The sequence below is a fragment of the Linepithema humile genome, chromosome 3 (genome assembly GCF_040581485.1).
Source record: "Linepithema humile isolate Giens D197 chromosome 3, Lhum_UNIL_v1.0, whole genome shotgun sequence".
In the NCBI taxonomy this organism is placed as follows: Eukaryota; Metazoa; Arthropoda; class Insecta; order Hymenoptera; family Formicidae; genus Linepithema; species Linepithema humile.
In genome coordinates this window covers 24727039-24746266 of record NC_090130.1, presented here as the reverse complement: position 1 = coordinate 24746266, position 19228 = coordinate 24727039, and the positions used below count along the sequence as shown (strand labels likewise).

At 35.3% G+C, this 19228-nt stretch overlaps 1 protein-coding gene across 1 annotated transcript in view; it reads right to left on the bottom strand.

The window, feature by feature from the left end:
* The window catches only part of olf413 (DBH like monooxygenase olf413), a 257674-nt gene extending 238494 nt beyond the window's left edge, over window positions 1-19180 (bottom strand). The window contains exons 1-2 of the mRNA XM_012361427.2: window positions 18120-19180; window positions 17756-17792 (exon numbers count right to left, since the gene is read on the bottom strand). The gene's annotated coding sequence lies outside the window, so the exon portion shown is untranslated. The remainder of the gene's footprint in view (window positions 1-17755; window positions 17793-18119) is intronic.
* Window positions 19181-19228: the final 48 nt, after the last annotated feature.

Genomic DNA, 19228 nt, shown 5'->3' with positions numbered 1-19228 from the left:
TATGCCAAATCTTCGCAGTGTATTATCCCAGCGATTTTCAGCAAGGAAAGGTCATATAAAGGTTCGTTTTCAGAATATTAACTAAATTATAACGGCTCTGACCAAAAATTTGTATGTAAATTCCGCAATACTCGAATATGAAATAACATACAACTCCCACGAGTAAAGTATTACTAAATTGAAAGAAATATCCGCAGCAATTTTTTTGTTGCGATTAGTATTTTCTTTAGATAAAGTGATTAAAATTTTTTATATCAATAATAATACATGAATTGAGTAATAATCATTAACATCTGCATTATATCTGTAACTCACACGAAATCTTCTAGCGGTTTATGATATTAATAAAAATTAGATATTTAAGCAAAACTTAATAATTTTGTCCTAAAACATCCAGTATAAGTATACGAAAATTGTCAAGAACATAATGAAAAAAATTGATTGTACGTTACTTATATATTGGAGCAACCGTGCGCAAGCAGAGAGGGGTTAATGCAGTGGCAAATTATAAATCGTCTTAACGAGCTTTTGATTACCCGCGCTTTTTGCATACTGCGCGCATAAAAGTGTCACCGCTGATCGAAATGGCACGAACATTTCGCTTATCCGTCTTATCCGCGGCGCATGTTACTTTGTCCCGTGCGAAATGCTGCACGATAGTCAAATAATTTTTAGCACGCCATGTAGACGCGATACTTTAACAGATACAACATGTATCTAACTACGGGCCAATTAACGAAGTTTTTATAAAATATGCATTTCCCGTACTCGCCGTTCTTTTTAGAAAAAAGCAAATTAATGCTAACTTCTTAAATTTTATTATATTTTACTCTAAGTGTTCTTTTTAATCTTATTATATGTTAGTCAATATGTTAAAAATGTATCTTTTTTTTTTGTTATATTAAATCGCAACTATAATAATTTTACACTAAATCATATAAAAGAATGCATTCAGTAACTTTATCATCAATAATCGCATACAAACAATAAGTTTGTCATAGAAACAGTAAGTAGAGAGTGAACAATATCTAAAGTTCTTGTATCAATAAACTTTGGCATCAAAGTGATCAAAGCCGATTTTGCAAATGCTTCAACCGTTGAGTCATTTAAATAATTATACTCCGCGTATCCAGAATTAAATTATAAAAAGGAATATTCCAGTTAGTACAAATATTGATCGGCGAAATAAATAGCAATATTTCGCACATATACCGATGTATTACTTCGTTTATCAATAAAGTATTTGATAACTACGTTAAAAAAAAGCAGAGAAATAAAAATATGAGAGCGCACACATTCCATTTTCATTGATATTATCACTGCGCGAGGAGTCGTTAGTTTCTTTGAAGAAACGCCCTTTGAAAAGCCAGAGAGAGAGCTGACTGTTAGTCGTCGACCGCGTAACGAGTAAAATTGGATCCAATCCGACATGTGGGACGTGGTTGGTCCATTTACTTTCCTTGGGGCGCATTCGTGAAAAGTCACGCTAGAGTGAGAGAGAAGAGAGAGCAAAGGTTTCATCGCACGACTCGTGATAGGACATGGAACTTTAAATGTGATTAAACTTTAACGAACTCGTCGCGGGTGTAAGAAAAATATAATTCATTTCGGATTCAGACTAATGTGCAAAAGGAATCGAGATGCCGAAGGGATTCATCGTGATGAGGTAAAAAACAGCAGCGTTTTACTTTTGAGCGAGTCCTTTCTATACACACTGTTTCATCGCAGGTTTCGTATATTAATAATCTGAGTCACGGAGCGCGCGCTTTTGGTATTACGCATTCATTACGATTACTACTATCATTATCATTTGATGGTGTGTTAACAAAAACTATAGAGCGCTAATTAAAATTTTATTATCATGTTACATTATTTCTCAAATTATAGATAAAATATTTAAATTTTTGTGAAGAAATGTTAATAATACTGACAATAATTTCAATTTGAATTTAAATAAAGTAATGTTATGAGATTACCCTAAATAAATAAAAATAAAATAAATGAAAAAAACTAATAAAATAAAAAAAATAAAAGAAATTTAATTACGTACTGCCTGTGACAGCTGCAGTTATATTCAAAGAATTTTTTTGCCGAACTAATTTAGCGCGTTAACTCCATTCGTTCACGAATAACGAAAATAGCATTCAGGTCGCTAAATTTTTCTTGTCCGACAACGGGAAGCATGGTACTTTTTTCATGAGAATTACGGTTAATTCTACCCTCTACTATCGCGGTTCATCCGCATCCTCGAAAATCGTTTCAACTCCCCAAGCAGGAAGTGACGCAGCGGCGGGAGATCAGAAATAAGCCGTTTTTGTCACGGCACTGCTCGGACTGTGCCCATCGACGAACAAAGACAGAAACAGTGAAAGAGCGAGAGAAATAGAGTTCCCGTCATTCCTCGCGGTAATTAAATCGAATGTTCTCGGCAAGAAGGTGCGCCGTTTTGGAGACGGCTGAATCGAACGGCCGAGGCGAGGGATTCGTCGTGAAAGGGGCTGATTGCTCGCTAATCTTCGCGAAATTGCGCCGCGCGGCGCAAGAGTTGAACGTCGGCGATTAGTCGAAGATCTCCAACTTTGGCGGCATTGTTTCACGAATCGCGCGGCGGAGTCGCGCAAGAGCGATTAACGTGTAGGAAGCTGCTACTTCCTGACTTTGCGCTTGAGACAAAGACGCGTGAATGCCGGAAAGTGCTTTTCATCATTAATGCCGGAATAACGGCATCGTTATGTGTCGGTTATCGTTATCCACTACTCGATTCTGTATATTAATAAAATCGATATCAACTTGAGAAATTGGAGGTTGAGAAGCATGGAGAATAGTGTAGAATATTGTGAAAAAAAATATAAAACTGATAACATTAGTACAATAATAAAACATTTTTGATTAGCATTATAGATTATATTGAGTTATAAATAATTTCGGATTTTTTCCAATAAATTTGTCCACTTTTTTAGTCAGGCACAGCGTGGTTTAATTAACACGCAAATTAAATATTTATTTATCAAAATTGTAATGATTTTTTAAATGTAAAAAATAATAACACCATCTATAAGAAAGTCCGAAATTAGTTATTACACAGCCCAATTATGCATAATATTTAAATAGTTTGAAAATCACGTAGCTTTTTGCAAGCAATTAAAAAGATTCGTTTCAACAGCGCAGATAAAGCAAGTAATTATTCTTCTGCGGAATTCAAATATTTATAGTGCTAACAAAAATTCAGCATTTTCCGCGGTTTTCCATTTCAAGCCCGATCGAATGAGCGCATTAGGTTCTCTTATCTTGCTCATACTTTCAACGCTTTCCGCTTCCGCGCGTTATCTCCGACGTCGAAAAATTCCTCGCATATTACCGCATGAATAATCCGTGACCCAAATGAGTCCGGATGCACGTTCGTAAACGCGCGTGTTTACATGAATTACGGCGAACCTGTCAGATTCGAATCAGAAACAAAGGCTCATCGACGGACATGCGTGAGAGTGGCTTTGAACATTAGGAACGGATATACTTATTTATGCCGATCGCAATAGAGTAGATACGCGGCCTGTCGAGACCTGGAATTGTATTATCTCTGTCCTGCCGCGGGGGACTAACTGAAATTCCATTGCGACCATAAACACGACACTCCGATGCACACATACGCGAGAGACATCGAAACACGGTGTTAGTGAGTGTTGAATATTGTTCAGTCTCGTTTACGGCCGGACCCCACTGAGCTTTCTCCCGATAGCTCATGAAATAGGATGGAAAACGTCGACTAAAAAATGTTCATATTTAATGGAAATAAATTGTTCCCGAGATATAAGAGACACGGTTGTCCGCTATTGGTTGGAGTAGCATAAAAAATGGAAAACTTGACGTAAAAGTCACCGAAAGCGTTATATTTTCGAAGCTAAGATCAATATCAAAAGAAAATTATGAATATCTTTCATAAAATTATTTATGTATCGAGCAAATGCTTTCATTTCTTATTCATTTGACATCTTTTGCATGATTATTGAAAGAAAATTAAATAACACAGTTTTTGAAGAGTATAGTCGTAATGTAAATCTATTATAATTTTAATAAAATGTAGTGAAAGTAAAAATATCTGATAAATTTTATTTATCAATCGAAATATATAACATTTTGTTATTCGCTGTCACGAACAAGAAGCCCTTCTTATAAGTAACATGTAAGCTCCCTATTAAGGTTAAGTGTTAGGTGCTAGACTTTCTTCATTTGTTTCATAGTTCTCTCTTTTATCCGCGCCAGTATAAGAATATGGTCTTAGTCTGCGCAGAGTGAGCACGGAAACGGCGAGGAAAGGGCTTCCAGTTCTCTAACAATAGAAGAAATTAACCGTCACGCGTCAGGTAGTTCCGTCATTACTGTCCCTCAATCATCCTGCTTCATTCGCAGCTACTATCGTTTTTTTTATCTACCACTGTGCACGACTCTGCTTTCAATCCTTCTTCCTTCCTGACTAAAGGTAATTTGTTCTTGATAATCTCTTTTTTATATCTCAATATTTTTTAACTTAAGATAGATAGAATGTACTCATGTACAGCTATTAGAGTTTCTTTTTATGACTAAAGCAAATCCATAGTTGTATGCAGATAAAAAGACTCAACAACAAAATTAATAATTTTCGAAATAAATCAATATTGATATTAAAAGAATGTATTTCAATTATTTTCTATATGTATATTAATATTAGACTTTTCTATATCAGAATTTTTAGTTCTATTAACATTGCATTTATCATTAATGAGTTGTAGTAAAACTTTGCACAGTATTTTTCAGAAATACTTGTATGTATAAGTATATGAAGTATATTTTGCAGCATATTTTAAAAGTACTAAAGATATAAAACGTAGGAGTTAAAAGTTTGAAAAAGCCATTATGTTTTGAGAAATTTGCAAATAATAGAAAAGCATGTTTTTTCAACACAACTTTCCGGAAGCGCAGAAATAATAAATGTTTGCTCTGCGGAAATGGTAAGCATCATTTCGATATTGTTATTTTTTCTTAAGATCATATTTCTTGCGTTTTCCATGTTGTTTGCTCATTATGCATTTAACATCATTATTAAAAAATCAACTTCAATTTAAATACGAAGAGAAATGGAAAAATTCAAAAACAATGCTTTTATAAAAAACATAAAAAATTTTTGTCTAGCTTAACAAGAGTCATTAATTCCTATCATTTACGATACAAACAGTCAATTTATTTAATATTTCCGAGTCTATAAGTGTGGTTTCAAATATAATGTAGAATAGTGAACCATTTTATTTTATTTGAACAATATTAACGTATGTATACGCTCGTGCAGCCTTTTATTTCAGGGAAAACATAAAATATTGAAGATTCAGTGTCAAAATCGAAATCAAAACGAAAATAAACTATCGAATTTTAATTAATATGTCGCGTTCATGACGAGATAGTTATCGAGTGATCACATTATATATATATATATATATATATATATATGTATATATATATTTATTTTTTATTTTTATATTTTTATTCTCTTTAAATAAAATCGCATATTTATAGTTTATATTCTGTGAAAATAATTTATGGATATTCCTTAATTCCAACTTTTTTGTGAATATATATCTCCCCACAATAATAATTCTAAAACAATCTCAATCATTACAAACGCAAAACAATTTTGTCCATTGAAAAACGCACCATCGCAACAATATTCAATAAAGCAGATTGAGCATTAAGAAATATTAAACGCGAATCTCATTGGAAAACATAATCCATTGTCTTCCGCAAAACTGAGATCTTATTAATTCATTAATCCATTAATTCTTTTATGTTATTCATTAATCCATTAATCCTTTTACGTTCTGCAAAATTTAATCTTTTGAGATCTCTAGTATAATGTTCCAGCAGGTAGATTATTTCAATGTTGCTTACAAATATTGAAAAATGCATTAATCACGATTGCGCGAAATAATGGATGTACTGAGATCGCGTTCGTTGTTTCATACAATACTTCAGTTACTTATTTGCATACAAGAAATTGATTTTCAACGGAATAAAAAGACGCAAGAAATGAAGTAAGCGCAGATCTCGAACTCGCGCTAATGTGATATGACTGGCAGTGAGAGGATTATCGAAGATTAAAAACGAAATATGACACCGTGCGAATGTTATTTAAGCGGTAATGTAAACTTCAACGCGAGCGTGTTTAGTCCAAGAAAATCAAACGTAAACAACTCTCTGCACATAAACAATGATATGAAAGTAAGATGTATTTATAATAGACTAGAGAAACTGTCCCATAATAAATCTTACCGATAATTCGCCAAGAACGAGTGACATGAGAATGAGTGAGATAAAAATTTTGCCGGCGGCTTGCCAAGAACGAGAATGAGATGAGAATGAGAGTGAGCGAGATGAAAGTCTCGCTGGCAGGAAGAGAGTAAGATGAGAATGAGAGCGAGTAAGATAATCATCATCAAAGAAAGTCACCGTCTTTTAGAGTCGGTATCAGATAAGACTTGAGTTCACTTGCGGCGGAGATGGGGAGAGAGGAGGGTAATTCGTGATCTTTTAACTGGAGCAAAACACGATTTTATAACTACTGTACATCAGTCAAGAACCGCGTCGTTTAAGCCACAGCTGCAGAAAGGCGCTATAAGTAGAAGAAATACGATCAAAGGAGCGCTGTTGTTACTTCTTACTATGCAGTGAATAGCCTCCGTGAAATTGTATTTTTACTGAAGTTTTGTTCTACTGTTTCTCCTGATTATTCGAATATATATATACTACTAGCGCGAATACCACAGGCGCGTCATTAATCGCTGCGCGATTTCTCATAAGCTGAGCTAACGAAGCATCGAATGAAGGTCACGTTACTCAATGAAAAACGAATAAAAATAATGTAGATTTAGAAAATATTAAGTTGCATAAAAATATTGACTTGCTGTGAGCGCCTAAATTGAAGGAATTAAAAAAAATATTTAGAATAATTTTTTGTAATGAAAATCTAGCCAACAAAAGATACCCTCCACGTCCAGTTTTAATAGATAGCGTTGTGTAGTATTTTTTCACAGTTTAGACAAAATATTTTCAAAAACGAACATCAAATATTATAACTTTTTTCTATAATTATAAAATGCCATCAGATAAAATTCCCATCATCAGTTCCTGCACGCATTTTTCCTTCTTTCGCTAATATTGCACACAAACACGCCGGATTCGAGAGCAGGAGAAGATATTGAGAGGAGGAGAAGAAAAGAGGCCCCCGTCGTCTCGCTCACAATGCCCAACTGACCTGGGCCGGACGGTCCGTCGTTATTAAACCTAAATCATTTGCGTCAGCCATGACTGTGTGCCATAACTCACGGCCGCCTTAGTGAAATATGACCGCCGTTCAAATTATTGTGCCTCGAAATCCACCCGGTCCTCTCGCTTGTCCGCTCTTCGGCAGTGTTTCTCGCCAGGACTGAGAGTCATCCTGACCCTTCTTCTCTTTCCTCCTCCGTATTCCGATCGTTCCGCCGGGAATCTTCATCCTCGCGTCATCTGGAGACGTTTCGCAGTCGAGACGATTCCGTAACGCGGTTGTGATTTACTGCGCGTGTCAGGAGCCTCACGTTAAAAGCCTCGCAGCGCTTGATTTCCGCGACCTCGACGAGCGCTCGTCATACTTTTCGGATGGGCAATCTCACCAGGGCCTCCCAGGATTCGTTCCGTCTTCTAGGAACCTTATTTTTTTCTGGCTTCTATTAATTTCCGTGTAATTTCGTGCTCGAAATTTCAGGTAGGTCGAGATAAAAACTTGCCTCGTATAGCGCGTCAAGATGTACCCCGCCTTTTTAATGCCGCTACAAGATGAGAATGTGGAATAAGCGGATTTATTTTAATATATAGCATATTTTATTCAGCAACGAGAGAAATTTTCAAAATTTCACATGTCAGCGAATTAAAATCGTGCATAATGCAACACTCATTATGCATTATGTATTATGTATACTTTGCGATATTCGTTAATTATCATTACTGTGAAATGTTTTCTTCATGTCAAGATTATTTTCTTATACCTCTGGAATTTTATATAATCCACAAAATAATAATAGTAAAAAGATACGCTCGTCCCAGCGGCATATGTATTTATTCATTTTGTTGAACATGTGCGACCACAAAATTGCATCGTTTATATACGACAAGCGCGTTCGGCAAAGTGTGCCCTTGTAGTCGAAATATCGTAGCCATGTATCGCATAATATTAAGGCTCGCCGGCAAGCGGCCGACTGAAATCGTTCAGCTCGCGTACATCTTATTTATTAGTCATGTAACCGCGTCGGTCGTACCTTACAAGGGCAAGACACGAGCGGGCTAAAGGACAGTTTGATGAATAGCTGCTGCTTATATATTCACTTAAGGCCGAATAATGGCTTTATACAACATGCTTCGATATGCAGCCACTTGTTATCATTCGTCTTTCCTGGTCCTAATAGTTAATTGGAATGAAAAAGATATAAAGATGCGCCGGCCTTCCTTAATTGCATCAAAATTTAAAGTCATAAATAAACTAGTATGACGAGCGATATCAAAGCGTAGAGCAGCGCCTGATAACGTTGTAGTTAATTAGTACAATTAATCTCAAATTGACTTTGTACATTAATCTTGATCTAGTTGAAGAGCGCACGTCTCAATTTTTTTCTTAATAAAACTTTTATTCACAATTTCAAGTATGTTTCTTGGAGAAACAGGTTTTAATTTATAATTAGCATATATGAGAGATGCTAATATATCATCAAACATTGAAAATTCATATTATGCATAGCGCATATATAAATCAACGAAAAGGTATAGCTACACTTTGTAAAGAGAAACAGTACTAATTATGAAATTCGATTGTTGAAATGAGATGCCAGCCAACGCCAAATGCACTCCTCAAACTGTCATAAAATGCATTTCTCAAATTTGCGCAAGAATCTCTTTATATCATTTGCGTTTTTACGGGATTACGCGCGTACGTTCATTTCCGCAAAAGGTGGCGACTGCGAGCACGTAGCGTAGTCAGGCTACACCTACAGCACGGGTGAAATGTGGCGAAAGCTTGATTACTCGAAATTAGATTTCCAACGAGTTTAATTTCTAGAAAGGTTCTCTCACAATTGACGTCGTCGGTGCTCGCTACATCGCGTGGGTACTTGCTGCCTCTTAAATAACAAAGGGTGCGTTATAAATGTACGTGACTGACAAATCGCGCGTTCAAAGAAAATTAGTTGAGAGCGCAGCGTGTTTTTCTTTTCTAAGAAACAAGGTGTGGTAATTGTCAGGTTCTTGTTTTGTAATTGGAACATTCTTTCAGCACAATATAAATAAATACTTAATAAACTGATACAAAGTCGGCACTAGATAATTTTTAATTAATAAAAGATTATTCATACTGGTGTCATTTATATAAAATATTGAGTACATCTAGAATATAAATATAATTACTAATTTAAACATTTTTTACTAATGTAAAATTAGTCCTTTATGCGATAATATGATAAACTATCTTTTATCATAATTTTCTAAATGTCAGCGTTAAATTTTAATAACCGCTATAATTCTTAATTTGTTCTCTCTCGCAACTACAGCTAAAAAGAAAACTTCAAAGTGATGTCTCCAAGCGACACCGTACAATATATCATTTACGTTTACATTTGTAATGCATAGGAATCTCAGTGAAAAGATGTAAAGGTTTAACTGTCACATAAAATGTGTAAGATGTCCGAAATAAAAAAAAAAAAAAGTAAGACTCGTAACTGGCAAGTGATCGCGGCGGTATAATTCTGAAATATATCTCGGAGGAGACGAAGGGCCACTTATATTCCGTACACCGCACCATGACCGCAAAGGGCGAAAAGGATTAGTCAACTGCCCGTTATATATCACGGGCTTAGGCCACATAGCGGTGGACAGGTAAAGTATCCGCGGGGTATAAACATTCCGACCTGTCGGCCGCTTCGAATTACGGTGAAGCTAACGCGCCCCAGAGAAGACGTACTTTGTAAGACGGCGTGTCATAGACGTAAATGTCGGAATGCGTTTCACATCAATGTTACATCACGCGGCTGTTTTACGCCCTTCTTCATATCCTGCATTTAACGTCGACTGCGTTTGTATCAATCTCTGGGTGGAATAATATCGAGCACCGTGTTCACATATTAACCATATGTATTTCAAAATCCGACAAGCACATTTAATATGAAATATGAATCATAATAGCGGATTTTAGAGTATGGTCGATGATGGCTGTATTATGGCTGCGTTGTAGCGGAAAATTAATTGAGAATCAGTCACTATCGAAAAGCAGATTAATATAGATATTAACAATGCACGATGAAAAGCGCAATTTAGCTCGCCGCCGTATCACATTAACGCAACGCATCATATAAAAGAGTAATAAAGATTAACTGGCAGAGGGACGCTAAAGTGAGCAAACAAAAACAGATGCGCTATCAATTCTACATCGAAACCCTGCGATCCGAGCAATCGAACAACCCTACAAATCCAACCCCTCGTTCTTTTACCTGCCGCTCTCACACCTTCATCTCCCTGACAAAGCGAAAGTCCTTATCGGAGCTAAAATTAATCCTGCGGCGAGATGACTCGCGCCAAACTTTAGATCCGCTCGGCCGGTGCCGCACAAAGGAGATGCTCGTGAAGATAAAGCGCACGACGGGCCGCACCAATCAGCGAGAAATCTTTCTCCCGACAGTGTTTTCGACCACGAAAGGGTCTGCTTGTCCAAAGTGTGGGACGCGAAAATGTAATTGTAGCCGGGGTCGGTAGAGAAATCGGGGATGGCGTTTCCCTCTCTTTCGCACGGGAGGAGTAGGAGAACGCTTTCCACGGGAATACAATAGACGTAATGGGCGGTTGCTGCGGGCAGACGTCTCGGCGGGCCGAGGAGTCCTCCAGGCGGATGCAAGAAGAAACGCGCCGGGAGGTCCTTCGACATTTCCCCGCGCGCGTCGCACCACCCGTTCGCCGATACATCATTCCACTCACAATTTGTCCGAAAGCCGTGAAAGCTGCGGGTTTTCCTGGAAGCTGCGCGGAAGTGCAGCAACGGAAGCGACAGCTACTTATCCCCGGAGGTTATCTTATCCCCGCCCTATTACGGTGGAAATTCTCCACGGATGACCTTTTCCATCTGTGTGACTTCTCTCCCCGCCGAGACCGCGTCGCGGCTGTTAAGGTACTTTGCGATTAGAAGCGAGCGATTGGCCGGTGTCGTGGGAAACAACCAAAAATGCACGGTTTGTTGAAAGGTTTCGTAATGACTCTAACACATGCAAATGTACCTATATTATTGTATGATATGTTTGGTTGATGAGAATAACAAACAATATGCAAATGGCTTTACGGATTTAATAGCGTTAAATGGAACAGCATTAATTTGCTTTTGTAATAAATTCGATAAATCATAATAAAATGTAATTGTCACTTATGAATGAAAAGAGAGCTCTAACATGATGTTAACTAAATGTTTCAAACAATTATTTGTCACCCATAAATATGATAGTCTTCTACAAGTTACACGAAGCAAACACCGCGTGTAAACAATTTTAAATAACACTGATCTCTGAACATATAATACATTAGTTATACATTTGTCTGCAATAGCAAGTTTATTTTATAAAATGTAAATATACTTGTATCTTAATTTATATCAAATTTATATAAAATAAAAATAAATAAAATGTATCAAATGCAAATATAGGCGTATATATTCAATTTAAATGTATATACTTATTTCTTAACAAAATATTGATAAATTGTGTATTTACAAATGATAATTTCTATTTTCGATTACTTGATATTATTCATAATGTAAGAAAAGCAAAATCGTGACAATATAGACTGAGATAAATATAGATAAGGAAGCGGCATCTCGCCGATGCGATCAATGGACGTGCGTGAACCAAGTATAAATTAATCTCAGAAAATCGTGGGATTAATTTACAATTCGGGGGATTACCGTCGGACACGCTTGCCATTCCATCGTCCGCTCTCTTTTCTCCAATTAGATACGTCTAGTGTAGAGGTTATAATGGGAAGAACGACAGAGGTTGAAGGGTGGATTGCGGATGATAGAGAATAAGCGAACGGGCGAGAGAGAAAGAGAGAGAAACTGGGGAGAACCAGGAGAGGGTGGTTGTATATCGCGTGTCGGGTCGAGTCTCATTGTCTTCCTGTCAGAACCGCGCAAATATTGCCACCATCTCCACGACGACGACTATGGTCGTATACCTATGCAAACAGCCGGATAATATGCGCGCACGTACGCAGGGATAGGGATAGGTAGGTAGGTAAGTGGAGGGTCGGTATTTCTGACAAAGCTTCCTGTGTGCGTCACTCCTTTGACACGAGCGCGCTAGCGGTCGTATAAAGGATGACAAATCTCGCGCGAGGGATTTTCGCGATCCCCGACGGACGGTCTCGTTTTCCGTGAGAGACTCGATAATCTCTTGTCCCCCCACCTCCACCGAAAGGTCTCCCTGTTTCGACGAAACGCGGCCGCTCGGCGTAGAAAATTCCGCACACCGCTTGCATGTTTGATAAGATGTCTGTCAGCCCGCGTCGCGACGGCTTCGACAGCCACGTATCGCTGTATTGGGTAATTTCACGGCTAAAATTGCTATCACGGACGTGATTGGCAGAGTTAAGACGGTGTGATGGGCAGTTTAGCTATATACACGATTTTTTACATGTCAAATAAAAAAATATAAAAAAACTAATTTGATTTTAATGTTTTTGAAACCAAAATGTTTCTGTCTGACAATCCGCTTGATGTCAGAAATGAAGAAAATTAATTTGAGGCAAAAAGCGTCATATTTCAGCTATGCGGTCTGACATGTCAAGATGATGGATTACCTATGGTGTGATTTTCGCTATTTTCACGGATTGCTAAGCCTTGACCGATTCTTGACATGACAGAGGCCTGATTTTCAAGATTTTAATTTAAGCATTAGGAAAATAGAGAATTTGCAGAAAGCACTGATAGATTACCCGAAGACATTACCCGTTTTTAATTAAATTGAACTAAAGTATCAGCTTCTTTAGATATAAAAATGATACTAACATGTATTATCTTTTTATCAACTGTTATCTATAATTGTTACAATGAACACTTGAAGCGTTTTGTAAAATTTTATTTTTTTAAATTTTATTATTAATTTAAAAAAGTAAATTTTTAAATATAAAAATAAACATTTTTGTAAATTAATAAAATATTTATTTCGAAAATGTATAATAATTGTTGAGAATCAATATTTTATTTGTTGTTTAGGATAATATTATAATACAAAATAATAAAACGCTTTATATATTATAACATAAAGCACAAAGATACAACTCTGTTTTCAACATTTAAATTATTTCATCTATCTTAAAAATTTAGAAGCAGATCTAGAGCTGCATGATTTGTTACAAGATCTATTAATACCATTTCGAAATACTTAACTATCTTGTCAGTTCACATAATTATCCCTTTGCGATATACGTGAAATGATTATTTGCATGTCAAATCCTATTCGTATTTGTGCGTGAAATCGCACAAAAGGCGGAGAAACTATTTCTTCAAATACTACCTTCTGTAGAACCTTCTTCAATTAAGTTTTTTCGATCGTGTCCGACATATTCTCCTATTAATTATCTCGTCTGTTTCTGAGAAACTGTCCGAACCTATTCATTGTACAAAACACCTACTTCTATATTTAATATCTATTCAAAGAATAAATGTGTTTGCGAAAAAGGCTAATCCTTATGTACGTTAAGCATACACATGCAACCACACCCAAGACAGCTTTAGAATCCTGCTTACATTATAACAAATGTATTTTCGTAATTGTATATCTGCATACTTTCTTATTTTAATTTGTAATTTTAATTATAAGTATTTTAATAAGTCAAGTGATCTATTATGTACTAATGCTTGAAGAGTGCTTTCACGTGATCATGCAGTTTGAATAATTCAGATCTTTTGTACAATTTATTCGAAAATGTAGACTTTTAATGCAGCGGAAGTAGTTCTTATCTTAGACGACGCTAATAAGTTTACAAAAATAAGATACAAAAAATATAATCATAGTTCTGTACAATTGCTTTTCCAAGTTATTCTTTTATCGTAGTGTTGAAACGCGTGATATATTTTGATAATCACTGCTAGCGTGCTTATTGCTGATAATTATATTTCCACAAGTAAGTTCCATCAGGAGCAGTCATTGATGGACTATTGAGGGGCATCGGCCATCGGCAAAGTGACATTAAGATATATAAATAATTTATCATTTATTTATTATTTTAAATAACAAAAGTAAATAATACGTACGTTACAAAATAACTAATCTCGTTAGTGGAGATTTTCTCTTATAAAACATTTTACTATTTCAAAAAACAAATAATCATTTTATGATCTCTTCAACAAAGTAAAAACATAAAATCACAGTTACATTTATTCTACATTGTTGTATAAATCGGAAAAAGCTTAACTAAAATTTTAATACTTTTTCTTAAACATTTGGAAGAAAAAATTCTAATAGAAAAGCAATTGTATTTAAGTTTCAAACAAAATCTGAAAATAAATTTATTAAACAGATGACTACGCGAATAAGATAGTGACACATTAATGGGCATTTCATGAGGCACAAAGGTGCTGTTCATTTATTGAAAGCGCCGCCGTGTTTCGACGGGCCAATAGTTCGACTCTTGGAAGTTCCATTAACCTTATGCCGCGACCGGGTGTTGCTGGAAAACGTCTGGATTGTTACAAAGAGCAACCTATCGCGCCAGCTGGTCTAGCCAGCATAGAAGGCATGAATTAACTCCTAGAAACCAACCATTCGTCGCAGGTATACACAGCCACATTCTGGGACTTGGTTGCAGTGTGTATTCGCTCACTGTACTAAAACGCTTGTGTATACTCGCGATAGGATAACAAAAGCAACCAAACCAAATAATTTCGAGGCACGATAGTCCGTCTGAGCGTTCAATCCCTTTCCCAAGTTCTTATCCATTGATCCCTTTGTACCTGACAAGACTTTCAACGACTGTTGCGGTGTATTCTGATAACAATACTTCACGAAAACTTTATCAATCAATATTAATAGGCTGTATTTTTCTCATTCTTATATGATAAAAAATCTTTTGTTTCATATAATAATTTAATTAAATTATTCTTCTTACAGGCATAATTTAAATTCTTCTAATTTCTCAAGAAAATATATAACAGTTTACTATCATTAATTTTGAAATATTATTTTGACAACGTTCGCTCACTATCAGGATTGTTATCGCGCTATGAGTCAATGTTCCTGGAATACGGCGGTATGATAAAACATCCTGTTACGTCACTCCAACCCACCGACTTAGAGCAAGTGAATTATGGCCAACCATTCGCCGCGATAAACCCGCCAAATTTACGAGCATTGATTCTTACTGTCTGACTAGTTTGCCGACCACAATCCGAGATGATTCTTTGAGTTTGGCCGAGAGCGCTCGTAACGTGAATAAAATGAGTTACGAACTTTCTAAGAACGTTAGAGGATTTTAGATAAATCCTTTAACCGTTTGCAAGTCTCATAACGCGCACATACATCGAAAAGAAATTCTATTACCAAAAAAGCTTTAAACGAATGTATGAAAATGAAAACGGTCAAACTTCAATATATTTTTTAATTATCAGCAGCTATTGTATCAGCAGTTTAATCGAAATAAAATTCATATAGCAAGGTAATAATTGTAATGTGAAAAGTTTGATAAAAATATAATACAAATTCGCGTGATACATGTGTATTCGATACACGAATTAAATCTCAATTAAAAATTGCATTGTTAATTCTCATTTCAAAGTCAAAATAAATAATTCGCAAACAAATTTTTAATGACTGTTATAAATTGTGTCAGCTTTTTAGCATTTAAAATTTATAAACAATGTAAAATCTTTTTATTTATTTCTCTCACATTAAATTTTATATTTTTGTTGTTATATGAATAGAAAATTAGATTGAAAATATAAGATAAAATATGCATATAATTAATATCATTGCTGTGTAATAAATAAATATATTGTAAGATTTTATATTATTATTAATTTTTTAAATTTATTATTTTTCTTTTTTTATCAGCGCATTCACTTTAACTCATCCTATCAGTCATGTAATAAATACTTTATTGTGACATTAATTTTGTGCATCGTTCAGACTTGAAACCACCGATCGCGACCTCTGTGAAGTTGGCCCCCCATTTTTCAAAATTGAAAAAAATGATTAGAGTTCTGGATGCCCCCCGAGGAGTTCTAGAGTTCTCAGACCATTTTAGAAAGAGTTCTGCCATTTAAAGTAAAGAAAACACCATTTGAAAAATCGGGGGGCATCCAGAACTCTAATCATTTTTTTCAATTTTGAAAAATGGGGGGCCAACTTCACAGAAGTCCGATCGCGCTGTAGAAACGTCTTCTACCTCGTAACAAATGCTTCAATTTCGAAGTACACGAGTTCCCTATAAACATCGCCAGTGTTACGATCGTAAGATTCAGATTACAAATGCGCGGGAAGACATTACGGGAATGTCACAGAGCCCATTTTGGTGTGCAGTTGTGTCGGGCTAGCACAGATAATAGCTTGAAAGCCGAATTAACGTCACGCGCGTATCCTGCAACGCGGAACCGCACATTCGCGAGCTAAAATATTCTTACCGTCTCCCTAGAGTAATCCGCCCGCCATCTCTTTCTCGTTTTCGGTTCATCTTGTCGCTGATAAAACGCAGCGGAATTGAAAGATCAAAGGATTACCATTACTGCCCTGTCTCGCACGCGATCCGCGTTTTTCGCGAACATGAATTAACCCTTTTAGTACTTTTCTCTCGGGAGAGATTAAAATTTATACATGCACAGGTAGCTATATATATTTAAAAAATTTATAAATTCACAACATTGTATTGTAATTTCAAAACGTTATTTTTGTTTTCTTAAATTGATAAATTTATTAAAATTTAAATCTAGAATTAATTTTTAAAAAAATCAGAATTTAGATTTTTATTAAAATGTTATTAAAATAAATTCTAATTTTTAGAATCATTATTTTAAAAATAAATTAATAATCGATTCTTAATTATTTTCGATATTTTTTTATATTATTAAAATAATACAGAATTTATAATAATACATACAAAAGCAATATTTTATTTATACACGTATGAAATATGTATATTGAGTACAAGATTATGTAAAGACTTGACAATTCTTTAAAATTTATTTCCTAATGCGAGGATTAATGTACGGTCGGGCGAATTTCGTCAAGGGATAAGCGGTGCTATGTTATATAGGTTCTATTGATTTCTCGTTATCCTGGTACTCGATTATTCGGACCGCGGGGAGCAAGAATAAGACTCGATAACATAAGTCTATGGAATTTGTGTTCGTAAAAATTTTATGTACTCATAATCAATCATAATCATAATCTAACAATGTGTAACATTTAGATAATTTTACAAATTTATTGAAGTTATAATTTTAATTGATTTTATTTTATAAAAAAATGAGAATAGAAGTATATAATCACAATTACGACAATATTATTTTCGATTATTTTTTCATTGCTAACAATCGTCGTAATGATTTCTGTATATAAAAATTTAGTTGCAATGCATTGATGTCAAATCACGCAAATAAATAATCATTTGCATATTTACATATTTACAATCTATCTACATATCTACAAATCACAATAAAAAAATATTGACTTACCCACTGCACTGTCAAGCTGCCATATCTTTCAAAATTCCTACAAAAATCAAGATTTATGTATTTTCATAAAAAAAATAAAATTTGATATAAAATTTAATTTATGCTATTTTTATACACCGTTTAAAATATATTAAACAAAAATATAAAAACAATAAGTTAAGAAAATTCCAAGTTAGTCTTATCATAAATAAAATTACCAATTTAAATGCCAAAAATAATTTTAATATCATATTAAATCAAAAGTCAAATGTTTATATAATTTGTAAAAGTACAATATTCTCCAAATGTAATTACTACACAGCAAAATGTCTTGCATTCATAAATAATATTAAAATACGAAAAAATATTAAATTAATTCACTCACCAGTTGCTATATTGCCATAACCGTCGTTGAATCACCGTCGTTGTGTTGAATTTGTCTTGGCTTCGACTTTATTGAAAAACACTCACTCGCGGATACAATAAAAAAATACAATTAAAAAAATCAACTGATTACGATCACACACATTACACTACACAATTCTCCTGATGCACATTTATATGTGCGATTTAACGCGCAAAAAATGTATGAAAAATACAGTGTGATTTCACCACAATTCTTGATCAACACAACGTGAACACGGTAGGTACATTTTATTACGCGACTCCCGACCGCACATCGCGTAAAAGTACCATTAATTACGGTTGCGCACATTTATTACGTACCACGATAATCGCCCGATACTAAATTCGCACTACCGACAAATTTTGACTCATCAGACTCACTCTTTGAGCAAGTAAACAACACCATTTCACGCGGCACTATCAATTCTATTGCCATTTTTGACCGAGCCAATTCGAAATAAAATAACTATCGCCATATTGTAAGTACCGTGCAATCATTATTGGCGTCAATTGCATCTCGTAATAGCTAATCGCGACATACACATATTAACGCGCTACGACACGCCCAATACTAGATTTGCATTGCCGACGTTTTTTCGTACGCGAAATTCATTTTGAAGGAGTAAAAAGCGTGATTAAATCTCACCACGATGCAATTTAACCGACTTTGATAAAACGACTAGAAGTTTTGGTGTATGCGGAAGCAATTTCACATCGTCGCGTACGAGACGACGAATGCATGAATGCGGTAGATGTATTCTATAGACGCGCCGATCGCGAATGCAACTCAGCAGTAAAACCAAGCAATCTTATTACTCTCAAGTATCTTTTAATTAATATTACCCGAAATCCTGCCGACACTCGTGATAATCGTTCGCCCGTGACGTCCATCTTGGCCAAATGAAAAATGTGCAAGTCATCTTTGAGCTATATCAATGCGTTGCGCCTGCGCCGATGCGAAAAAAAGTTCACACTGATGTCGCGTAAGATTTAGGCTGTGTTCTAAAATGCAGTGGCATTGTTGAAAATCTCTAGTAATATGAACTAGATTGTCAGTACTGACAATGAATATTAAAACGTAATCCTAGG